A 26,383-nucleotide genomic window follows, 5' to 3' on the forward strand; every position below is an offset into this window, starting at 1 on the left:
TCCAGACTAGCAGAAAGACTTTTGGGAATGATGACGCAGGCACCCGTATTTACCTCTTAGCGTGACTTATCAGCCACAGAAATCAAGCCAAAACACATTTCAGATAGGCTCACATTCCTCCTGTGATTTCAGCCTTCATATGTGGGCGTTGTCCCATCACCGTGGCATATTTGATTGGCAACACCGATGTTTTCTGCTCTGCTCTTTCTGCTGTTCTTCACTTGTGTTATTTTCTACGTGCAGCCAACCCTCTACTTATGCACGCAAGTCTATTTCCCAAACACTCATCTGGCAGGATTTTTACATTTAAAAAAAGTCTTCTGAAAACGAACACAGTGTTCATGCAATCTTTGTCCTCAGCCCTGAAACAGTGAGAAGGGCCGCAGAGAGGAGAAGAGGTAAGGCTAGGATAACATTCCTGCTACGTAGCTCGGGGCCAGACCCAGACGGGCTTCAAAAGCTCTCAGTAAAATCTTAAAATCAGTGATGAAATGACCGGGAAGCTAGGAACTGGATGAGGTGATGATGCCATCTGCAAAACTACTAACAGCCAAGTTTGAGGGGCGAGAGTGCCTCTTCCTTTACTGCAGAACGGAGGGAATGATAGAAGTCAAGGCTCCAGAAAAGAAGCGGGTTGGAGTGTGAGGGCACTGATTTGATTCTTGAGATGGTCCTTAATTGAAAGAATGACTTACTTAATGCTACTAATTTTGTAATACATGCTACAGATTGTGTTTTATTCAAAGTGTTGAATTCATGCCTTTGAAAGCTGGTGTGCAGTTCATGGATGAACTGTGCAGTTGCATCACATTTTCTGTGGATAATTCAGCAGCAAAGTGATTCACAGTAACTGGTGAGTGCAGGGAGTGACTTTGTTGTGGGCTGAAGTCAAATTATCTTTGAGAATATCGCATTACAAGCAGTCAGACTGAGGTGCACGCTGACCGCCACAGAGGCCTGAGTGGCTGTTCTGCAGGAACCTGCGAGTGACTGCACACAAAGTAAACAGTGAACCAAAGCACGGTGTGATAGTTTTCAAATTAGAGGCTGCAGATGGAACATTGAAACAGATGAATGGAGGGCGTGCACGCACAGTAAGAATAGCTGTGGATGGTCGTCCACTAATCTGAAACCCAGCAGAGACCAGCCTCCTGATGCGGTTACATTAAAGTTGCAATTTTGAGCTCTATTTTTAGCACAGCTGTGTTATCTGTCTGCAGGGAACTTCAGCCCCCCTCAGCCTTTACACCTCACCCTGTGCAAGCTGCACATCTCACAGAATCCACATCTCAAAGGCAGAGAAGCTCTTCCCAGCACAGGTTACTCTGTACTGTACAGCAAATTTGAGCCCAAGCGTGGAAGATCTGTTATGCTCAAATTAAACCTCCATGGATGAGTGAAAATAATGAAAACAAGTGCAGGTTTATTACAAATGGACAGAAGTTGCTGCGTGTAGGTACAGTAGCTGAACATCTGAGGACCTGAAGCAGAACCGATCAATAAAAAGTTCATCGACAGAAAATTATCCACCAGTTATGGCTCAGGTAGAGCACAGCGAGTGATCTGATCCCTTGCCACTCTGCATGCCCTCCATGTGCCTTTGAGCAAGACACTGAATGCCAAGTTGCTGCAGATGGCACACCAGCATCTCCCATATGAGCTCTGTGGACGAGTGAGTAAATAAGTCTGTAGACCCACAAAGGTTAACAAAGAGCTACGTGAGCGTGGTGCATCTACACCCCCCCACTGTTTCTGTATTATGAACTGAGTTTTAGCTGCAGACTTACAGCAGATAGATTTGATAGAACAGAAGCTTTTCTGCACTTTTTCTGTTCATTACTTGAGAAAAACACAAAACTCGATTAGATTAAAAAAAAACTTGTGTAACTTCTTTCAGCAGGAATTTCCCGGTTAAAAAAATCTTTAAGGATACAAAAGAAAATCCTACGTGAACCAGTCCCAGAGGATTTATCCTAAAGACTTTCACATATATGATTTTAATAGATTTAATCATTTTAGAATTTCTACAAAATCATGACAGAATTCAACCCAAAGGACTTTTACTTGATTCACTGTATAAAAGTGCATCTTCTTCTGGGAGATAATCCTGTGGGATTAAGTGCCATAGACGTCCAAAACATGAGCAATTAGTCTTTCCAGTGCCTGAGCAAAAATAATTAAAGGATTTTACACTTAGTGGAATGAGTTTAAGTAAAAAAGAAACCTACATTCACAAAAGACTTTACAGACGGACAGATATAATTACATAATTTTAAACGTTGCCCCTTTTGTGCTTTTATAGGACTTAATCCTATAAGATAATGTTATAGGTAAGATTCATGTTTATGTGGTAAAAATAATCAAAGATTTTAGAGGTTAAAAACTAGCTAAACTATTATCATTACATTTCTTATAATAACCAAATAGAGTTTAATTCTCTGAGACTGGTTCCCAAACCAAACTGATTTATATGAAAAAGCTGTTTTTTTGTTTTTTTTTCTGGGAACTGCAACTTTTAAATCGTACAATCCTATTTATCTAAAAATGTAACACTGCGTCCCAAAGGCGGAAAATTACAGAAGAACATGTTTTTGTTTCTCGTCTGAATTCTTAAAGCGTTCGTGCCTTTTAATTATTCCTGTCCTTGTGCTCTAAAGACAGACTGACCGGGCCACCAACACCATTTATAGACACAAACTGGACTGGCGCTGCTGGAGCGCATCATCTTCTCATTAGACGATCTCCGTTTTTGCAGTAGCGCTCTTCGTGCGCATGCGCGGCCTCAGTCCCCCCCCGCACTGAGCGCTGACAGGCAGCAGGCTGGCCGGAGACCGTCGCTGCTGCCGCCGTTGTTTTTGCCGCTTCCGCCGGTTTCAGTCCACGTTGTGAGCTGCCGTCCGGATACAAAGTGACACCAGAGCGGGACTTAAATTCAGCTAAAGGAAAGAAACAACAGCCGCAAAGTGTTTCGGAGGCTTTGGACTCGCTGACCGGCTCAGCTTTCTCCTCTCCCGTCCTCCTCCCGGTCGTCAGCGGACAGTCGGTGGAGGTAAGTGTCCGCTTTTTGTGACAGTTTTCAGGATGAGCGGGCGGCTGCTGCCGCGCCGTTTAACTTCAGACTGGCTTTAGCTCAGCATCGGGACTCTGTCTTTTGCCTGAATGTGTGAGCAAACTGCTTGTTAACGAGACGGCCGGTTAAACGGGAAGTTTTCCTCCGTCCGCACCGCGTGGAGACCAGCCGACCGTCCTGAACGCGGTTTTCAGGGAAAACTGTTGTTTCACCGTCCGCACTTCCCATTCGGGTATAAAGCTGCAGCTGAAGGTAGTACATGTACTACCTGTTAGTAAGTGCCAAATGAAGTTGTCGCCTCCGTCCGTTTGCGGCTCTGACCAGCGGAGGAAGAGCACCTGTTTGTTCGGTGTGTTTCAGGTAGGCCCGCATAGCGCAGATGCACCTGCGCCCTGATTGATTCATCACATATTACCCTGCGGGTTTCCACTTAACAGCATCGCTACTTTGCAGCCTTGTTAGTGCTGCATGTTTAATCTGGTGCACCGGCTCCCAGTACTGCTGTAAATATCAGGCGCTCTGCTGGAAAAGGCTGAAATATGGATTTTTGGACAAAGAGCCTTAGTATTCATGCTACTCTGAGGCGTGTCCAGAGGGGGGCATTGAGGGGGTTCCGGGCCCTCCTGGAATATGAGTTCCCAAAAAACAAATATCAGCAGGACAAACTGTGAGAAGTTTTCAGATGCTGTGCATTTATATTCCACCGACAGCAGAGGGGAAAACTATTGCTGAAGGTGGGATCCGCAGAGCAGACTGTGGCCTGTTGTAGCTGTTTACTGTCACCAGGGGGCAGTGTCAGAAATATGTGGACCAGTTGGTCTGTGGAGCTACTCTTGCTTGTGTGTTGTTGTTGTTGTTGTTGTTGTTGTTGTGGTGCTCTCCAGTTCATCAAAAATCAAGATAGAGCTTCTTCCTGTTCTTTCCTTTCACAATAAAAGTCTTACACACTACACAGCATACACACAATGGGTCTTATGGGCTGTGCCATTTTATGTCATCCCAGTTTAATATATATATGTCTGTGACATAAAAGCAAGAAGGTCTGGGTTTGATTCCACCTTGGCCCGGGCCTCTCTGTGTGGAGTCTGCATGCTCTCCCCGTGTCTGTGTGGGTTTCCTCCCACAGTCCAAAGGCATGCAGTTAGTGGGGTTAGGTTAGCTGGTCATTCTAAATTGCCCCATAGGTGTGAATAGTTGTCTGTTGCTCTGTGTTAGCCCTGCGGCAGGTGTACCCTGCCTCTCGCTTTAGCATAGCTGGGATAGGCTCCAGGCCCCCCGCGACCCTGAACAGGGTAAGTGGAAGAGGATGGACGGATGGATATAAAAGTGAAATATTTCACAGTATCATTGCTACAGCAATGCCATGTGTTTGAGTGTCCTGGTGCACACAACAACAAGACTAGCCCAGGCATGATTGAGAGCAAGAGCCATGTGTCAGCCTCTGATAAAGATTTAGTACCTAAACAGGAAGCTCCTTCAACAACCTCGAAGAAAGCACGAAAGCACAAACTTGTTTCACCACTTGAGGCGAAAACACAACGTTGTGCTCAACGTTGTGTTTTCGCCTCAAGTGGTGAAACAAGTTTGTTGTTTGTAGCTTCAGCAGGAACAGTTTTCTTACATACTGTGCAAAGCACCGTGCTTTCTTCAAGGTCGTTGAAGGAGCTTCGAAGGAGGTGGGAACGTGCAGCCCAGAAGTAAACGACTGGGTCGGCCGGGCAGTCGGCCTCCGTATGACAGGAAGAGTAAACGCTGGGTGGAAATCAGCGATGCAGTTACATGGTGGGAAACCAGAGCTTTAAGCAGCTGGTTTAAAAGCTCGACCCCAGAATGCAACATCCCAGGTAGAAGATGATTTTCAGCTTTATTATGTGACAGTATTGTGCAGCTGCTGAACAGTTAGAAGGTTAAGTTACTTTAGTTATTGTTAAACTAAAGTGTGAATCAGTTAACAGGATTACCGAGGCTACTTTTGTGCTTGCATTTGACACATGCTGTGTAACTACTATCACACTATAATGCTGCTGCTGGCACCATGTTTCAGTAAATTAACACTTTGAATTAGTTATTGTGTCATCAGTGACCGGAGCTCACTGGGAAAGGATGGAAAATGATCCACACACACACACACACACACACACACACACCAGATTGTAGGATTTGAATCAAATCTGATCTTTGAGAGTTACGAGAAGGAAAAAAAAAAAAAAATCAAGAAAATTTCTTGAAACTATTTTTGCCCCCTCACTAAAGCTTTTTATTTAAGCTTGTGATAACAGCACACATCAGTCACACACAACAGTACACAGCAAAAATGTACATGAGCTACAGAGTAAAATACAAAAAAACAGAATTTATGGACTTCAGTGCAAATGAAGCCTAAAATATTAAAGACCTGTTGCCCTGTTTCCAAATTCAACTTTGAAATGGGAGCAAAGGGCTTTATAGATAAAAATACTGCAGTGGTTGAGTGTACAGAACGACAAAGCAGACAGTTTACTAAAATAAGACTGGAATAAAATCCTAAAGCTCTTAAGATGCATGCATATAAATAACATCGCCTTCGTCCTGCACTGGCATAAAAGCAACAAAAGTCTTTCTGGTCTCAAGATGATAAGAAGTCAAATAATGTTGGCATGTTTGCTGAGGATAAAGGGTCAGACCTGCGCAGCTGCTGCAGCTGTAATGATGATGTTCAGGGACGGGGAGAGGACACAGGCTGTGGTTATTTGAATGCACCCTGAACCGCGTCTGTTTAATGACAGGATTCACCCCGTGGAACAGAGTTTTAAAATGCATCCACCTGATTTGAAAAGTCCCAGTTAGGCCATCAGTTCCTTTTATATTTTATTTTAACTGTGCATTTTTTTTTATTTCAGTAAAACCGTGCAGGATAAACGTGCAGAAAGTCAAACCTGACAGCTGGAAATGAAAAATAACAAATGTCCTTTTCAGACATGAATATTAATATGTACAGTGTACCATTCACAAAATGCCCTGTAAATTATTCATTGTGTATTAAATGATATCAGGCATCTTATAGTTTTTAATTATTAATTAGGGGATTAATTCCTCGTCCTATAAATAGCTGCAGCTGTGAGTGGTGGTGTCGGAGAAGCCGGCCTGCTGACAGTTGTTTCTTTTTTACGTCCGCCCTCGTTACTCGTCTGCATTTAGAGGCTTTTGTTCCGTTCACGACCTTAAACCACCAAGTAAATCACATTTCCTTCTCTGCACTCTGTGCTTCTCTTTGTTGGCATTTTCTTCTTGTGAAACAGTAATTATACATGGAAATGATACAACTTCAGAGTGTATGCATCAGTTTATGGGTAAAGCTGATTCAAGATCAGTTTTATAAATGTGCATTTCTTTGTAAAATTGACCAAAAGAATGCATGTGCAGTCCATTGGTGTCCATGCAAAATATTCCAGTAACTGAAAGTTAAGCGCCGACCTTCAGGAAAACGTGCAGACCTTTCCTTTAAGACCAGTTTTCTCCAGGGAATCATTATGGAAGTTGATGTACTAGATGGTTGAAATACTGCAGCTGACCTGCTAATCAAGCAGATCATGCCAGTCACTGCTCTTAAGAATTAAGGCTACAATCTTTACGCACCACATACTTCATGGCTATCTGCCGACTGCAAACACCGGCTGAGTCCAGCTGGGAAAGACCTGCCGCACCGGTCATGTCGTGTCTTAATCACACGCGTAATAAGCCTGACAGTCGCTAAGTGTGTGCCCAGCTTTAGACGTGTGCTCCACCACCACCATCCTCAAAGCACCAGTGAACATCAGTATTTGGAGTATCCTTTGGAAGACTGGGGTTCACCGTCAGAGTCCTCGGAGTTTGAGAATCAGCGGTGAGGAGCGCAGAAGCGGTTCAGGTGGCCCAGAACACCTTACACACCACACAGAAAGCACCTGAAGAAGGATTTGCATGTTACCACGGCAGTAGTTGAAGCTTTGAGAAATTCAGGTGTCAAACTCGTTTTAGTTCACTGGCCGCATACAGGCCAATGTGATATAAAGCGTGCCGGACCGGTAAAGTACGGTGGCCCTGAGGGGTCAAACGCACTGCAACTTTAGGAAACACCAACAAATAGAAAAAATGCTGCAGAAGCTAAACACAACAGAAATGTTTCTGGGGAGGCGATAACGTGACGGAACAGCTGCGGGAAGGACAAGCTAACAGGAAACGGCTAATAGCAAACGTGTACCTGCAGCATTATATGAATGATGTGATTTAAACACATTACCTGCATCGTTTTCTCCCACACTCAAGAAGCCTTCGCTTCTTTTAAGTGTGCGTCACTGTTGTAGACAGGTGACTTATGTTGCTTCAGGAGCACACATGGTGCAGTTTTTAACAGAAACATTAGATTAGTTTGAAGTCATCTAAAGTCCACCGAAGAATGTAATGCTGGTCAGTGTGCAGCTACGCTAACACCTCCCTGTAAGACGCTGCCTGCTTGTGGTGAAAGTTTTCATTAAAGGATTTGACAAAAAGTACTTTAATAAGTTCAACAAAGCTTCTCTATAATGCCTGCTATTGGGGTGCAGATAATGTAGTACTACACATCCATACTACAGTACTGTCTGGAGTGATCACGGTGTTGGCAAACTGATATCCTTAACCTCACTGAGAGATGATTAAGAGCTGCTCTTATTTCCTGAGGGGGGGGGGGGCCACAGCTGATGGATTCGTATTTTTGAACTGGAATTTTACACCGGACCCCCTTCCTGACGCAGCCCCCCCCCCCCCCCCCGAGGCTGGGTCTGTGTCTCCCCTCCCAGTCTCAAACCAGGGAGCCACCACGTAACCAAACTGGGAAAAACGGGGAAAAAATGGGAAAAGGGGGGGGGGGGGGGGGGTACTACATGTTGTTTGTTTAAAATTGGGTCATTTTAGCCAGTTGCTAGGTGTTGCTAGGCAACCTGATGATGTCATGATATGGGACATAGATACAAACCTTCGGGGGGGGTGAGATGTATACTCCAGACGGTCCAGGAGGAGTTTGTGGACAAAGAATCAGATAAACACACACAGGCAGAGTTTGTGTGTTACAGGAAGAGTTGTGACGGCCTGAAAGCAGAGCGCTCACAGAGCAGCAGACAAAATAAAATCATTTCCAGCACCTGAACTCTAAACATGAACGAAATCATGGTTTTAATTTTGATGATGCTTTTTGGGCCACATCACCCAGCACGTGTCTGTTCTTGCATCCAACAAACAGGTTATATGACTTAGAGTTATGGACGGGTTTGTGTGAGGATGTTGCTCGAGTTTGGGCCAACTTAGCAGTGATTAACCTTTGGAGTCGTCACCAAGGATCCTTGGACATTTATCGTCTCATCTTCACAAATGCATGTCAAACGGAGATAAGAAACTCTGGGATTTCTCAAGAATCCCCCCCCACCTACCCAACCAACTGATCCAAGACTGAAGTCATCACCATGTGGAGGGAGTTTTTAGCTCTGGGGGAGGTTTCCAGTCTTGGACTGCGCTTGTAATGAGTGAGTCAGAGTCACTGAGAGGAATTCAAAGACCAAAAGCTGGTCTTTTTTTAATCAGGAGTAAGTTAATTTATTAATGAGTGTTAATGGTGCTACTGTATCATCTGTCTTTACCAGATTGATATGAACCAGCTGATTACGACTCAACAGTCATTTCTGATGCTGCTGCTGTTTACAGTTTGAGTTAAATGAGGATCAAATAAAGAAAGATGGGGATGGTACGGCAACAGATGCTCTCCTGATCAGGTTTTATGTCTTGAGAAGCAACAGTGAAGATGTTGCACGAGACATTGGGACCTTCTGGTCCTTACCTGCTCCTGTACTGGACAGTCACCAGCATAAAGGGTGGAAATATTCCTGTTTGGGAACAAAGAGGAGCCCTGTACTTCCTGCCGAGTGCAGCTTCTCTGCATTTGCATTTCCTGCGTTTGCCTGAACCTGATAAACACTCGTCACACACGCGTCACAGGTTCAGGTTTCAGCCGGGGTTCTGTGTGCTCGGTGAGCAGATGGCTGCTCCGATCCCAAGGAATGTAAATGGAAACGGTAACCGGAGCCTAATGTTTGAGGACAGCCTTCTCGGGACGGGGTGCAGCTGAAAGTGTTGACGAGGATGCAGCACTGCCCTTATAAATGAGGATCGTGTGTGTGTGCGTGCGTGTGTGACATTTTGATTTCAATTATCGTAGTCCTACGCTGTGTGTAAGGAATACACAAACGTTTTCTCAACAGTAAATCCTCAGCGTGGACTCTGGAGCTGGTTCACGTCACATCAGTACAATCCCATCACGTCTCTGAAATTAAAGAAAAACTGAGAAAATGTTAATGTCGATTTTAAGAACATGTCATCTGTAACTGGAGTATTTGGGATGTGCTGCTATTGAGCAGTTAACTCATTATTGGTGTCATTATTCATCCATCCATCCTCTTCCACTTATCCTGTTCAGGGTCGCGGGGGGGCTGGAGCCTATCTCAGCTGTCATAGGGCGAGAGGCAGGATACACTTGTACAGGTCACCAGCCTGTCGCAGGGCCAACACAGAGAGACAGACAACCATTCACACTCTCATCCACACCTATGGGCAATTTAGAGTAGCCAATTAACCTAACCCCAGTAACTGTATGTCTTTGGACTGTGGGAGGACACCCACGCAGACATGGGGAGAACATGCAAACTCCACCCAGAAAGGCCCGGGCCGAGGTGGAATCAAACCCAGGACCTTCTAGCTGTGAGGCAGCAGTGCTAACCACCACGCTGATAAAACGCGTTCATTTAAAAGTATCCAGACTTGGCTCCGATGTTTTTCTCTTTTCAGTCACCTCTCTGTGGAGTAGAACAATGACCTGCCTACTATGTGATAGTCTTTTACGTGCGAGTAACCGGTCATGTGACAAATGGAAGCCTATCATGGCCGAGTACAGACCGACTTCACAGTCTGAAGCAGCTCCGGTGAGCTGGCAGAGCTGTGGTTCGAAGATAACCTCACAGTTTCCCACTCACATTAATGCTCTAATAATGAGCGTGCAGTGAAGCTAACAGTGACAGAAGTACTTTAATAATCTCGTCTGACAGGTGTGTTTCTCTACCAAACAAGGAAGTCCAAACCATCGGGACAAATTAGGAGAAAAAGGTCAGAGGTCAAGCTGACCCTCATGGAAAACGTGCTGCTGGAAACTGTAACAGCTTTAAGGTGACGGTGGCAGATCAGTCGAGCACTGAGAAAACAAAGAGTGATAAACATGACAGCAAACAGAAGAGGGTCATGTGACCCTGTGAGGCTGTCACACCTGTCGCTCTGCTGTTTGTTTTCTTTAAACTTGGGCATTATTTAATATGAACACTCAGGTCCATCATATGAAAGTGACCGGTTCAGTCATGGAAGCTTATTTTCATCTGTTAGCAGGAAATGGAAATTCTCTGCTGCTCGTTTCATGCTTGAAGTCAAAATGTCTGATGCCCTGACACACACACACGGTGAAGGTGTTTTTGACTACAGTCAGTTTGAACTGTGTCTATTGTCTGCAGCCTTTAAAATCACAATAGAAATTCCCAGAACAACAGAGCTTACTTCACAAAATGTACATTTTGGGGCCGCTGCTCCCGATGACCTCATTCATTTATAAGCAGGGTTTTCTTATTGTAGATTTTTTTTATTAAACTGTTGTCCTGTGTTGTTCTGTCGTTGATGTTTGGGTTCCTGGATGAGCACAGGAACGTCCCTGCTGTAATTATCCGAGTCCACGGGGACTCAGCCTGCGTTTACACGAGAACGATCTGGTGGGAAAAAAGTAACATTCACGCAGAAATGTTTAAAAAAACGCTCGCCGTTCACACGGAACCGCACGATGTTAACAACGCCGTAGTTCCCATACCAGTCCACAAGTTGGCGGTGTGGGTATTGGAGTTGCAACCATAGTGCTCCTGTGCCAGCACCTCCCGTTTTATCCGTTTACACGGAGACCGGAGCGCTTCGAAAACGCTGCACTCTGGAACACGTTTTCAAATTGTGCCGTTTTCTGGGTCTCGAAACGCCGTTGTCGTGTAAACAAACGGCCAAAACACAACAAAACTTTATTATTTTCACCGTAAACGTGCTCATGCAAATGGGGCCTTAAGTATCTGCAAACATCTCGGGCTTAGCTGTGCATCCTGTTAATTTATTAGGAAGTGAGAGCGTGCTAACAAATGGTAGCTCCAGTAAGCAACAATCAATCTGGGTTTTTAACTAAAACTGTTAGATAATAACCCTGAAAAAATGGTTCCCCCAGTGAACCATGCATTTATAAAACTGATGAACAGCCTATCGAGATGAGAGGGCAATTTTCACAGTGCAGCTAAAGGGCTGATGAGCTCATGGCATGGCGAGGTGTCTGCCCACCTGTCCACAGCTCACAGATTGCTCCTATAATATTGGTCAGAATTTAAACAGACTCACAGATAACCATCATCTGATGGTCTTGAAGCAAACTGCTCATATTTGTTGTTTTATGGCCAGTAAGCTGTTAACTGTGATGGGTCGTGAGCTGGATGAGCTCTTACGTCATTGACGTTGTGGTTCCACATTATATCGAAATGCGGCTGCGGTAAATCAGAGGAAGCCGTCGGCACAGCTCCTTGGGCCTAACCGCTCTGTGAACAATAGGACTGTTAGTCATTACCGTGAAATTCCCTGTTATGGTTTATCTGCAGTTAAACACTGGGAGACTTTCTGACAGTAAATCTTTACTTTGGTGTAGAATGGCAGGGCGTGGGCGATAACCTTGTTGTTAAGAAGACTGTGAAACCAACAACAGTCCACACATCCGGCTCAGATAAATGAATAGTTCTCTCTGTGGACATGATTGATTCTTAAGGACAAAAATCAGTCGTCCTTTTGTTGAAAGCCTCCCGGTGTGCCAGATTGGACCCTTTGGTGGGCTGTGTGTTGGACATCCCAGCAGCTCAGCTTTCTAAACTCACCTTGCTCCATCTTTTCCCAACATGTCTGTTGTGACAGGCAGTTGTGGAGTCTGTTTTTCCGAATAATCTCCGGCTGCCGCGGGTCACTTCAGGCTCTGCGGTCCATGCAGGGGAAGGCAGCGATGCTGTCCTTTTGATTCTGCCTCTCTGCAGCAGCACACAGCATCTTTATGGCAGAGCTGTCTGCACTAAGTGAAAATCTCAGGGTGTTTCCATATTCCCCATTGATCTTTCATTTTCATGAATAACATATACTGAGCTTGGCTTTATTTTTTCAGCAAAGGTTTGAAAACACATTTCGAAGATTGTGTGAAGCTCTCTGTGGAAACCAGGAAGTCTTTGCTGTGACCCGGACAGACCCACCACACTTGCTGTGTAACTGCATGCATGGACGGTACATGATGGACTCACTTGCTAAAAACTGGATTTCAAGCCAAAAACATACCGTTCAGGATTCACTGGGAGTTAGTTTTTTTAAGGGCGTGGTTATTTTTTACTTTGGTTGTTTCTCCTTTTTGTGCGATCTAATGTCACCGCTCACACACTTCACTGCTCTGTTAGTTAACATGTTTTTTTATTGTTTAATGGTGGTGGCGAACAGCTTCGAGGTGCATTACTGCCGCCTTTTCACACCTCATTACATCATACCAGGTGTTGCTAACAACAAAGGAAAATATAATAAAGACAGTAAATTTTTCATTATTTTAAATAGTTTTCCTGGTCACCCCTTGTTAAAAAAAAAAAAAAAAAAACCCAACTGTCAAAGAGAGTCTAGCAGTGAAGGTCTTATCGTGTTTTTGACCTTGAATAGTGAACTCTCTCTGCGCCTCTTAAAGCCTGAAGCTTCCTGTTTGCCTTGAGGAGTGCAGCTCAAACTCGGGGTTTGGTGCTTTTATCCTGTGACAATAAATAACAGCAATAACCAGCTGCCAGTTTAGTTTCTCATCCAGTGGAGGAACCTAAACCCACTATGGGTCTACAGGGCGGTAGTCCTCGTAGTGAGTCGCAGAGCTACAGTAGAAGAAGAACTCGCGGCGGAGTCCATCCGACGGCGGGACGAGGACCTCTCTTGGGAAGCAGCTGATCAAAGACCAACACATCAGCGACCTGTCAGAGTCCTGGTCCACGACTCTGCGGCTCAGAGGAACCTGACGTATAAGACGCCACGACGCTGCTGCAGTTCAGGAAACCGCTAATAAACATAGTTATTTACACAGATTGAACACAAATCAGGGAGATGGAGCTATAATCCAATTTAATGTTTTTCAGTAATGCATGATTGCAGTACAGACCACTGATTTAGCCTGTTTTTAAAGACTGATAACTTTATATTTGGCTTCTATGGCCTCTGCAATTCAAACAGATTTTTTTTTAATCCTGACATTTGTTAATATCCAAACAGGATTTAGACGACAGCCAGTGACTCAGATTAAGAGTGTACCTTTTGACAGAGAAGCTGCACAGCACTGAACTCTTGTAACCACATAAATTATGAATTGAAACTAATATTTAATGATAACTACATCAGCATATTGTTTACTTGACCCGCTGCCAGCACTGATCATCAGACTCCTGTTTGATCTCCTGGACCGGCCGGGCTGCAGACGTCCCCGTCCTCGGTGTAACTGAACACAGCTGAAACCCGAGCAGAGACTTTCCTACCACCATCAGCTCCAGCTTCTCTTATTTCAGCTCATGCTTCGCCCTTATTTCACCAGCCCAGAGAGCCCAGCTCATCCTGCATTACAAACCTCAGAGTAACCTTGCTTTAGAGCCCTGATGATGACAGAATCCAATCTGGCGTCTCTTTGGCTTTGCTAGGCTGAAATGAATATCTCATCATCTGAGACACTGAGTGTTTTTTTTCTTTCTTTTTTACTTTTTCCAGAGCGTCCCTGAGGACATCTCTTCTCCCGAGCTGTTTGATGTGCTCTGAAAACAGAAACCCAGCAGCACTCTGGATGTTTGAATTGTGGTAGCTGCCAGTCAGTTTATTTCTGCCAGCACCAGGACTTGTTTACCAAACCCTGCATGGACTTTCATCACAGCACTGCTAGCTTACATTTACACCCAATTCCTCAATGGCACGCATCAAAGGCGAGACCTTTCCCCTTGAAGTATTTTCTCATTTCCTATTTAACTATTTTATATGTGTTGAAATGTGATAATGCCGCTCTGGCACTCTTCAGCAGCTCACTGTGATTGATCTGAACTGAATTTTACTCTAACGATTGGATTGGATGAGCTCCAGTGTTTCTGTGGGCGTCCCAGCTATATTAATGGAGTCTCAAGTGCGTCTGGCTAGTCGTTTTATTTTTATTTTGCATAAGTAATCAGTTTTTGAGTGGATAGTCGTCTCGCTCTTATTTTGAAAGTTCAGTCACTGCAGGGCCTCTCTGGAGTTGGGACAATTAGCGATGGGCTGTTTGACTGCTGGCTGGTATTTTGGTCTGAACTATAGTTAGTATTTAACAGGTTAACTTTGTATGATGGTGATGCTGCATGGATGTGCCACCACTGAAAGTGGTGAAAATAAAGAAAAGGTCAGAAAGAGGTAAACATGTCAGATTTTTAGGAGGGCACCGGGAGATGATGTAGCCAAACATTTTTTTTTCCTGAGAGGACAAAGTGACTGCAGCAACGGTCAGCTGAGGAGAGGGTGAGATGCTGAAGAGTTTTTAATTACTGTCAAGCTGTTACAAGCAAAATGCATTTGTATATGGTTGAATATCACAAACCACAGAAATTCTCTTTAAAGAGTTTTCAAAGCACGACTCACCTGTGTGTGCAATACAATAATTCCTTTATCAGAGTCTTTTATAGCCTCTGAGCCACAAAGAGGCTAGGACTGCTGAGAGAACAGGTAAGACACCAGCATAAAAAAAGTCAATTAAACTAACTGCAGTTTACTAGAAAACACATCCACATGAGCACAAGTGGTCCATGGATTCTGCATGAATTAAAAGCTGCAGTTTCGTGTGTTTTTAGCCTTCCTCTCTGTGCTGGCCCGCTGGCCAGGTCACTGCTGCAGAGGTCCTGAGTGTCATTCAGCTGCAGACAGCAGTACTTGATCTAACTGCTTCATGTGCCACTAACGACGGTTTACCAGCTTCAGTGATGAGAAATGTTACATTTCTAGGATCACAGACTTTAAGAGTTCCCTTAGGAAGGCGAGTGCATCCATTCTCACTGCAGCCGTGTTATGCTCGTGCACACATCAGGTTTCCGGACTCAGAATGCACGTTTTGGTATGATGTAGTGATGGCACATGTAAACATGATTAGTTAGTGTATAGTTAATGAACCCCAAATCAAACCCCACTTTAAAAGAGATTTTTATTGCAGTCATTTGACTCTGGGGGAAGACCAAAATCTCTATGGGGAGGGGTGCCAAACTCTTTGGATATTAATTCCCGCCACAGATGCAGTGTAAATCTGTGGGAAAAAAACTGTTCCTCATAAACTGATTGTCCTAACATCACCCTGTAAGATTGGCAATACCTGATATGATTGCTGTGAAGATGAGCGGGGGAGGTGTGCATCATTGTAGAGCTCCTGTTTCTGCTCGAATTAAAACGGTGCCGTCTCAGATGGGAGAGCCAAAACAACGGTACTCAGAGGAACTGCAGGGCTCCTAATAAATCTGTCACTTAATCACTTTACGCAACTCCTGTTATGTTTAAATGCTCAGCGTTTTCTAATGTAACTCCTGATGTAAGAGTATTGATTAGTCGAGCTTTAAGAGTCATAAACAGATGAACCAGTCGGCGCTCCTGTGGTGCTGTCTGATTCATAAATGAAGGTGCAGCAGAACACTTGGACAATGTGTTACTAATATTTAAAGTCACTATGTGCTTAACTTGAATGGGCATTGAGGTATAGTGCATTCCATTGGCTCAGCTTCCTGATCAGCTGTCAGGATCGATTTAGTTGTGAAAATCAAAGGAGGCATCGACGATCATGATTATCACGGTCAAAGGAATTCACAGTAAAAAAAATAAACTACAAAAACCTCCGCAGTGCATTAACTGCACTGACAGTGTAAAATATTAAACGGCTAGCTCCTTAACACAAACTCCAGTTTCATAGTTATCCGTGGTGATGGAAGCCTCTCAGGGACGTATGGCTGGGTTGGGTTGTCTGTGCCAAAAATCATCCTGGATGGTCGCAGAACGTTGCAGAAGGGCTGTAAAAAGGGCTGTACCCAGGGTATTTTCACCATTTTCTGAAGCCTGCACCATCAGCCTGACTGCAGAGGCCTGTGGACGTGCAATCCTGTCTGCAACTGTCCACTGTGTCCGCAGCCAAAAACAAGGCAGCACCTAATTTTTTGAAAACTTGTTCTGCAGACATGGCGGACGTCTGCGGAGCTCGGCAGCTGATGGTGCATCAGCGCGACGCAGGTTTAAGTGTCTGCAACACTGGGCGACTACTCGCCAAATGGTTTCAAAACATCCAGCGTTTACTGTAAAGACGAATGTTCTCAGATCGTGTCACCCTCTTCAGTTTGGCCGATGCTCAGCGAGTAGTTAGTGGGGAATGCTCCTTTTTTCTCGTGATCAGTGATTGCCAGGCAGCTGCCAACCAGCCTCTAGGCCATTTAAAAAAAGAGACTTTTAAACAGGAAGAGGATGAACCACTACTTGTTTGAGGTTTGCTGGAAAAGGCGCACAGAGAAACGGGGTGAAAGCTCTTTACTTCCACCTCTTTGCATTCACATTCAGCCAGCTTCCCACAACTGAAGGACAGAGCTCGTATACTGAATGAGCAAAAATATGGATTTCAGGTGACACTGCCACATTAAGCTGAAACCGGCCTTTTATTCAGCATCATGACACCAGCAGCCAATGATCCTTAAGCACAGCATGAAGACCAAAGAGCCCTGCTGTGACTTTTTCCATAGATACTTTTTTCTTACCATTCGATCACTCAGCAGGAAACGTGATCACTTTATCTGTTGACTACAATGTTGGTGTCTACTTCAGTTTTTTTAATTCACATTGATAGCTATGACACCCAATTAGGGCAATTGAAGGGAACTGAAATTAATGCTGAATTGAAATGTAATTGTGCCAAAACAATGTCCAGCTTTACGGTTTTCTCTGAAGTGAGTATGACGTGTTTGACTACATATCATCCGGCTGTCTGGCAAACGATGTGGGCTGCAAAGATAATTGGAAAACTTTATGGGGAAAACCTGGGCTGATTAAGAGAGACATGCATTCGGGTGGTGCAGCTCTCATATCTAGAAACACTGCTCAGTTTCTGCTCCGTCAAAGGGAAGAAAAAGGAAATTTCACTAGTGTGATGTCAGTGGAGAGTTTTAGTTTCTCATATTGGTCCACTCAGACTCTGCAACATGCTGTCTGTGTTTTTGTCTGAAGTGGACTTGGATGGTTTGGATGAAAGCTTTTATCACCATAAATATAATTAATGCTCTGGATATCCTTTTTTTTTTTTTTTTTTTTTTTGGCCCTCAGCCCAACCAGAGTCCAATAATAGAATAGGCAATATTGGATTGAGTGGAGTGCAGAATTTGTGGTGTAGCAGGAGTGGATGCACACACGAGCATGCACATGAAAGAAGGCGCACACACAAGTTCCTAAATGACTCATCTGCTGCATAAGTGACGACCTAATGATCCTGTTTCTTGGTCCATGCTGGATGAGGCTCCCATCTTCATAACGTGCTGTGGTTCTTTGTCTTTTGGTTTTTGAGTAGAAACAAATGCCTCAAAATTATCACATTTTCAATTCTGGTTCATCTGATTTCATTGTGGACATTAAACTTAGGAACAGGACTTTTCCACAGAGAGTAATCCAAACCATTCAGCAACACATTATTGACTAACCTGTGGAAGGATCATCTCAGATGCTCTTATGGCTGTAGTCTCTTCTTCCTGCCCATCAGGGACCGTCAACACGAACCTTTTATTGAGAGTAATTTAACCCTTATTTTGCCGTGTTTCTATTAGCCTAACCTCATCTCTTTTGCTAGCCACCGTTCTAGGTCAACTAGCCTGACTTCACTAACCTTCCAAACATTGCTGGTATTTAGTTTTCCATCTTTGTTCACATTCAGAGTTATAGCAGAGCAACTTTTATTTATTTTTTTTATAGTATATCATCTTTAGATCGAAACAACATAACTAACTTACTGCTTCTACTACTTCAGACTCTGCTAATCCTCATAAATAATCTGTTTCATGGATGTATTGACATTAAATTTTATTGTAACAGCTGACAGAACAGTCACATTGATTACTGGAGCTGAAAGAGTTAGCGCTCAATGGTCCCCCAGTGTTTGTTTGCTTTTGGGAACTGAAGGAGCATTTGCACCCTGAAATGGATAATGACATCAGACTTAACAAGAGGATAAAGCAATAGTCTCGATGTTTTGTGACAATAGATAACAGAGCAGTAATCACCTGCCGGAGAGTAGATGGACTCAGAGTCCACTGTCTTGTATTGCAGCTGACAAACCTCTGTAGCCTCGGTGAGCTTTGCTCTTCCTGTGGGTTCTGTTTAGAGGGAATCTCGTAGAAGTGACGTCTCAAACTGCGATCCACGACGGTGGAGTTGGAATCCATCAGGCCACAAGAAGTGAGAGCTTCTGTAAAAGCAACATAATGATATCCAGGACCATCACAGCAGCTTAGTATGCCACGAGTTTGCAGATATTTGCTGATCAAATTTTATTAGTTAAACCAATATGGGTACCTGCCTCCAAAATTAAAGGATAACCTGGTTTCCATCCATCCTTCCACCCCCGCACCCCCAATCCAAACCAATCATCACCTCGGTGCTTACATCTTGGGGTCTGTGTCTCAGGGTGTCTTCTATAACATTGCTTCTACTGTCGGACTGATGAGGGTTTTAATTCCAGCTCTTTGCAGACCCTGAATGGAGTCTCTCATCTTGTGCTAGCTTCAGTTACAAAGCTGGAAGTCCCACCTTTGAAATTACTTGCTGCTGAACTTCAGACCAAATCATTAAACTCAGGTGAAATCTGGAGGAAAATAAAAACTCTTGTTGGTGTGTATATGACGTCAAAGCTGAGGTCATCTGGTGCTGCAAGGATTGGTGAATTTATTTTTAGCGCGGCAAAGAAAAAGTCAGCCATTGTCATAGCCTTGGTGTTGGTGACGTCTGGTCCACAAAAACGTTAATGTTGACAATACCTCGAGAACGATGTGACCTAGGATGTCCACATTCACACTATATACTATATACTGTTCAAGCTAGACCCATCAACCTTCACACACTTGCTCACTGATTTTACTATAAACCCCCCCCCCCCCCCATTACGAATCCCAACATCGAGCGTTGGCACCCGCTCCGCTGTGCTTTTTTTTTTTTTTGTCTCTTTGCCTCTTTTATTTCACACAGCAGGAGTGATGTGAAGAGTATGTGAGCTGAGAGTGTGATGAGGTGGAGTCAAGAGGCTCGCTAATGAAAGCCATTAGTGGACTGAACTGCTTCAGATAAGACTCTCCCACAGCTTCACCTGAGCGCGATCCAGTACGGGAATTGCATCATGGCCCTCAAAAGCTGCCAAGGCTCAAGCTTTCATCTTCACAGCTCAGAACATGAAAGCTCAATTTTCTTTGTGTTTTCCATGGTGTATTTATGTTCTGATAGTGAGCAGGTTTGGCTCCGGCCTCAGACTTTGTTTCAGGCTGTTCAGATGGCCCAGCTGGTGGAAAGCACAGCAACAAGAAGCTGGCTGAATCTGAAAATGCTCTTTATATGTGGAAAATGTGCATTCACTTTAAAGTGAACGCACCTATTATGGTAATTTCCAGCTCTAAGTGTTTATTCATAGACACCACCAGAGTGGCTTTGCATGATTCACAGTTATGATTCATTTATCTACTGCTGTGCCGTGCTGCAGCCCCTTTATAAAAAACATCTTGTCGTATCTTAAAAAAACAAAACAAAACTTTTTTTGACTTTTAAAGTTAATCCTGGTTGGAAAACTGCTGGTTTCCTGCTGGCATGCTGCCCCTGTCAGAAGTCTGAGTGTGCAGGGTCCCAGATGGCCTCAGGAGACCAGCAAAACCAGCAAAAAGAGCTTGTTGACTCTCTTATTCTTTTGTAACCCAGGAAGAACAGCTGCAGCTAATGGGGGATCTTAAAGCTTAGAGTTTAGCTTTTGAACACATGTTAAAGTGTCCATGAGTTTGCTGTCACCTGTTTGGGTCCAGGTTACATAAATTCATGCCTGCCTGTGATTGCACAGACTCGAGGTCACAGCTGAACACCGCTTTCTCACTTTATGGCATTTTTTTAAAAGTTAGTTGGGGCTCCTCTTCCTCACATATGGAGGTCACCATTTTGAAAAGATTTGTAGAGCACAGAAAAAAAAAATAATTCCCACCCTCCCTGCAGGCGGTCTTTGTCCTCCAAGCTCGGGTCCTCTACCAGAGGCCTGGGAGCTTGAGGGTCCTGCAGCATCTAAGCTGTTCCCAGTATTGCGCTCTTCTGGACAGAGATCTTGGATATTGTTCCTGGAATCTGCTGGAGCCACTCTTCCAATTTGGGGGTCACTGCCCCCAGTGAGCCGATTACCACGGGGACCACTGTTACCTTCACCTTCCTCATCCTCTCCAGCTCCCCTCTGAGCTCTTGGTGTTTATCGAGCTTCTCCTGTTCTTCCTGATGTCGCCATCACTTGGTATTGCTACATCTATCTTCCTCTGCTTGTTCACCACTGCTACAGTACCAGTCAAAAGTTTGGACACACTTCTGACTGGTACTGTGTGTTCTGTTGGTTATCCATTGGCAGTTTGTCCGTCTGTATCTGGAAGTCCCACAGGATCTTAGCTCTGTCATTCTCTGCCACCCTTGGGGGCGTGTCCCATTTTGATTTCAGGACTTCCAGGTCATACTCAGCACAGATGTTCCTGTATGCTATGCCGGCCACTTGGTTATGGCGTTCCATGTGTGCCCTGCCTGCTAGCATCTTGCACCCTGCTGTTACAGTATGTGCCCTGCTAGGTTTAGATACCCAGTGCACTCCACTGTGGGAAGAGATCAAAATAGATTCTTTGACAATACTAGGAACATCTTACAAAGCCTAACACAACATGTACCACAGAAGATTTTGCCTCCATTTCTTCACAACCACAGCATCACCACCTCGTGAAGGCAACAGCCGTCTGAGCCAGCTACGGGGTAGGGGGGACTCATAATACCTGATTATTGGGCTTTCATTGAGCATCCAGAGCAGGTGCTGGAACCCCTCAATATGATATTTAAAGAAGGATTCTTTCATTATGTGTTGTAGTAGAATTGGATTCAAGGTGCCAAAGTAAACAAAAAATTGTCAGGCATATATTCAGCTTTACAAGCAGAATGTATGTTTTTGTATTGGTTTCAACACAGTACAGTACAAGTCTTTATGAAAACAATGAACTATTTGCACTTTTTTTTTTTTTTTTTTTTTTTTTTTTTTTTTTAATTGTCCAGCAGTTTTGAAACGGTTACAAAATTACAAATAATGGTGATTGAATTTTTTTTAAATCCCAAATTTCAGGGCCACTTCATCAGTCATGCTTCTCGATGCCAAACCTGCAAATGTTAAACAAAAGAAAATGATTAAAAAAAAAAAAAAAATAGTGGAATATCAGGACAGAAGCAGCCCCCGAATCCCTGCACAGGCTGTCGGTTCATCCCTCTGTGACTGCCCCAAACTTTGAAAGTGGATTTCAGAGTGTAGTTCACAGCTTTATTTGATTCCTCAGGTGTAGTGGCAGCAGGTCTGCTGGAGCGCTGCAAGGTGAAAAGTCTGGCAGGGAGATAACTCTCTCCCAGGCGCTGGACTGCATGGGGTGAATGGCTGTACTGAATTGGGCTCAGTCCATGAAGGCTGCCTGGACCGGAGCCCAATACTACGCTGCTGCGTATTAAAATTAGCTTCTTACACTGGAACTTATTCAGGGCTCACACAGAGCTTCCAGGGAAGTCTGGGGAAGGGATTCATTCAGTCCACACCGTTCAAAATACACAATGGCTGCACTAAAATAAGAAAAGAGACAGAAAAACCACTGAAAGAAATTGTTTCAGGCTCGTTAATGAATGAGTCAAATATTTATCAGTTATGTTGAAAAGGGATGAACTGAAAGCTCAGTTATATGCCTTATTTACCGTCTGTGGACAGATTTTATTTATTGATTTATTTTTTAAATTTGGGGAATTATCACAGTGAACTGTCCTGACGTGACTCTTTTCCCGAGCTCCAACACATTACCTTCATGCAGCTTTGCCCTTGCTAAACGGAAATCTGCACTTCCTCTAACAGCCTGCTGTTCTCTGAATGTCAGCGTGTTACTTTAAGGAATAGCTCGACAGCCGTTTACCCAAATCCATAAACTCTTTCAGAAACGCGGATGTGTCAGATCGTTTTGGGAGGATACGGGAAAGCAGAAGTGTCCGTGCTCTCTGTCCTCTGAGCTCCACTCTGCTGAGCTGTGAGTGGTCAGCCATGCATGGCCACATGATGTCTCCATTACCTGGCTGAGAGGCGGACATGCCGCGTGCCACACACACACTCATATACCACCTGCTGCTTGTACTCGCCGCAGGCGACTGGCTTCATTGGTCGCTGTCGTCTGATTGGTTGTATACAGGAGGTGGTTTACAGCCGCACGTATATGAACGTGTATTTGTTATTGTTTAACGAGTCCTCTGCAGAGGCCGAACAGGTTGGGTCCTCATTACAGTCTGTTTTATTATGAGGAGCTGAGGGAACATTTGCAGACGTGAAAGGAGAAAAAAGTTTCTCCGGTCACTCTCGTCTCATTTAAACTTCTGCCTGATTATTTTGGTGTCTTGGTGTTTACAGTGAGGACTGTGAGCATGCTTCCAAAGCAGCTCCCTAACTGGGTTAGCACATAGCTGCAGTTGTCAGGTTATTTGGATGTTTAGTGTGTTTCCTCATATACATGGTTACAGTGGTGGATGCTCTTGTTACATATGGTCATAATTTCCAACAGTAAGGTCAGCATGTGCACAAGTAAACTGCTTTGAGTATTAGTCAGTATTAGGGCTGCAGCTAAAGATTATTTTATATCTTCCTGCAGTGTATTAGTTACAAAATCACACGATAAGCAGAATAAAATAGATGGATGGGTTTAAAATTACGACGCTTCAACGATGAAATTGCACGTCGACAAATTTTTGTAGTCGATGTCATCGATTACGCCGATGAATCGTTGCAGCCCCAGTCAGTAAAAGGTTGCCTCAAAGGAAGAGGTTACTCAAGGAATGAGAGGGGCTGCAACAACATCAGTATAAAATAAGGATTATTTTGAACTGTAGATCATGCAAAACTACTCTAGTTTAAGTTCACAGTAACGATTTTTTTTTTTTTTTTTTTCGGTCCGAACTGTGATCTTTAGTATTTAATGCAGTTATTGAACTTAGAAGCACGCCATTTTACAGGGGGTTTCCTTGAACTTTCAATATAATTTAAATGGAAGCGAAGTGGGAGACACAAGGGTGTCCAGTAGGGAGTTTTAGACCCTTCTATGGCAGCGACAGAACATCAGAGCCAACCGCTAACTGTGATCAAGTTAAACTCTGCAGCCATGTTGGAACAGGAAGGGGCCATCCCCAAACTGTTCCCACAGAGTTGGAGCATCAAATTGTCCCAAATGTCTTGATAGATGGAGAAGTGTGATTCATCCCTCCAGAGAACACGTCTCCACTGCTCTAGAGTCCACTGACGGCGTGCTTTACACCACTGCATCAACACTTTACACCACTGCATCAACGCTCTGCATTGAGCTTGGTGATGGAAGGCTTGGATGCAGCTGCCATGGAAACCCATTCATGAAGCTCTCACTGTTCTTGAGCTGATCTGAAGGACACATGAAGGTTGGAGGTCTGTAGTGATTGACCCTGCAGAAAGTTGGTGACCTCTGTGCACTATGACCCTCAGCATCCTCTGACCCCACTCTGTGATTTTCTGTGGCCTACCACTTCATGGCTGAGCTGCTGTCGTTCCCACTCGTGATTTGGATGAGTGAGTGAATCCTTTTGGCAGTATAGTGTATTTATAGTGGTTTAAACTGAGCTAAGCTCAAGTCTGAGCTGTTCTTGAGTAAAAACACTGGAAGGAAAGGGGCACTTGATTTTATATCATAATAAATAAAGCAGGATCTTCATCTTGATGAATTTTTGATGAATAAATACAGAGTTGGATGATAGTGATGTCTTCAAGTATAAAGGGCCAAACAGCATAAGACAAATGAGGATTATTCTGAATTTTGAGTCATGCAAAGCTACTATAGAAGAGTACAAGAATAAAAAAAAAAAAGTAGAGAGCTGGAACTGAGTCGGGTCAGGTGAACAAGCTGAAGACAAATCCCTGAAAAATGGCTGCCTGCCCACTGACCATAACACATATTCAGATAAAACTTTAGCTTTTTGTTTTAATAAAACAGGAGCAACAGGGAAAGTTCACAAACCCCTGAAACTTCTCAAAGATTAATACAGGCTTCGTGTTCTCTGTGGCAGAATTAGAAATAACTGTTAGAAGAGCGTTCATCAGTGAAGCCAAACCTGGCCTAACTCTGCAGACACAGTGCGTTAAAACAGGAGTTTCTATTCAATTACAGTGAGTAAACATCCACAGCCAAACGCAACTTTCCTGTTAATTTCCTGCAGCAGGGCACGCAAACAGAAACACACACATGCATGAAATGTAAACTTAATCTGCTGCATATAAAACTTTCCAGGGCAGAGGCAAAAGTGCTTTCCAAACACTATAAGGACAATAAAGAAGATGGTACAGCAAGCAATAAAAATGCAAGGCGAGCTTCCTGCTATGGATGAGAATAATAAAGCAGCTGCTCGCTGTTCTGTCTCATAATTTCCAGGTAGAAATTCTCCTTTGAGTCATTGTCGATACACAGACGGCTTTATCTGGGAGATGGTTAAGCTTCTACTTTATGACAGTATCCTGACACTCAGTTTGACTCAGTTTTTGCTCACAGAGAAACTTTGGTGGGAAAAGTTTTGGCCGTTGTCAGCAGAGTTCGGCAAAGTTTGAATTCCCTGCAGGGACTGAAAAGCAAAACTACAGCTTAGTTAATGAATTCAGCTCCCGAATTAACTTAAAATGATCCGAACAGATGAAGAAGGTAAACGTGTCGGATTAAGTGGCAGCCGAGCACAGGCAGCCAGGCTGGAAGTCTCACCTGGTATTTATTTTCCTGTGGGAAGGCTCGCAGTTTTCCGAAAAACGGCAAGTGTGCACACATCCAGAAAGTTTTTTTTTTTTTAGGTGCTGTACCCAAAAATACAGCAGTGTTTTCCTACATATTAATTTCACTTGTGCTGGTTTGAGTTTCTTTATTTATGATTATCTTTGTAAAATCTGTGCAAAAAATAAACAGATTTACTGGGATAATAAAGACAGATCACGGCACCTTTTACTGTACTTTACTGTACCCAAAGGATCACTTTATTTTAATTTTTTTTCTTAAAAATTATACAAAGAAGCTCTGAAATCATTTTCAGGTTGTAGATTTGACTCCTCAGAAATGGAGCATAAACCCTCTGAACGTGATCCTGTGGCTGAAATTCAGCATTAAAATAACCCAGACGTGAATTTTGAGAATATAAGTGGCTGCTTGGATTTTTCAAATGAATGGCTCCAGAGGGACAAACATAAACTTTGGTGCTTTTACAGTCATCTGCAGTGGTGGACACGTATCAGCTTGTGTAAAATCAGTGAGCAGGAACAGGAAACTAATAGGATGCAGGCTTGAAGTCTCCTTGTGTCAAAGTGCAAAAACCACATCAGAGGCTTATTGAAGGGCTTCAAGCTGAAATCTTTATTCTCAGCATCAAGAACCTTCTGGTCCCAGCAGATGGGCCACAGAACTGTTTACATTTAGGAAGTCTTCCTCCAAGTGTGACACACACACACACACACACACACACTGCTGCTGATGCTTTTAGTATCAGCCAGGGATGAGATTGTTGTGCTTACTTGGATGTTTTCAGGCTCTCAGAGCAGCGCTGATCCATTAATGCATTAATGAAGGTCTAATCCTCTGAAAAAATAAAACCTACTGAAGCTGCTGTTTCATAACTAAACAGCTGAGTTTGTGTGGGCGTCGCCCGGCTGGGCTTTATAACTTTACCTCCCCCCCGAAAGCGCCCGACTGCAGGTGGTGGTGCAGATAGTCTGCTGCTGAAACTGCTGTCAGTGATCAGAGGTTACCTGGTCTGTGGAGACACCTGAACACGCCACCAGGCGCCGGCCTGAAGCTTCATGTTCAGTTTGTATGCTCTGCAGAGATGACAGCAGTTATTGGTGTGTACATG

At 43.9% G+C, this 26,383-nt stretch overlaps 1 protein-coding gene across 3 annotated transcripts in view; it reads left to right on the plus strand.

The window, feature by feature from the left end:
- The first annotated feature begins 2,797 nt into the window (after positions 1-2,797).
- LOC115775961 (spermatid perinuclear RNA-binding protein-like) overlaps positions 2,798-26,383 on the plus strand; it is a 91,496-nt gene continuing 67,910 nt past the window's right edge. For 2 of the 3 annotated variants that reach the window (XM_030723512.1, XM_030723515.1), the window contains exon 1: positions 2,798-3,049. The gene's annotated coding sequence lies outside the window, so the exon portion shown is untranslated. Of the gene's footprint in view, positions 3,050-13,933; positions 14,163-26,383 lie in introns of all 3 variants that reach the window. The other variant, XM_030723514.1, reaches the window with a different exon arrangement.

The sequence above is a fragment of the Archocentrus centrarchus genome, unplaced genomic scaffold (assembly GCF_007364275.1).
Source record: "Archocentrus centrarchus isolate MPI-CPG fArcCen1 unplaced genomic scaffold, fArcCen1 scaffold_26_ctg1, whole genome shotgun sequence".
Lineage (NCBI taxonomy): Eukaryota > Metazoa > Chordata > Actinopteri > Cichliformes > Cichlidae > Archocentrus > Archocentrus centrarchus.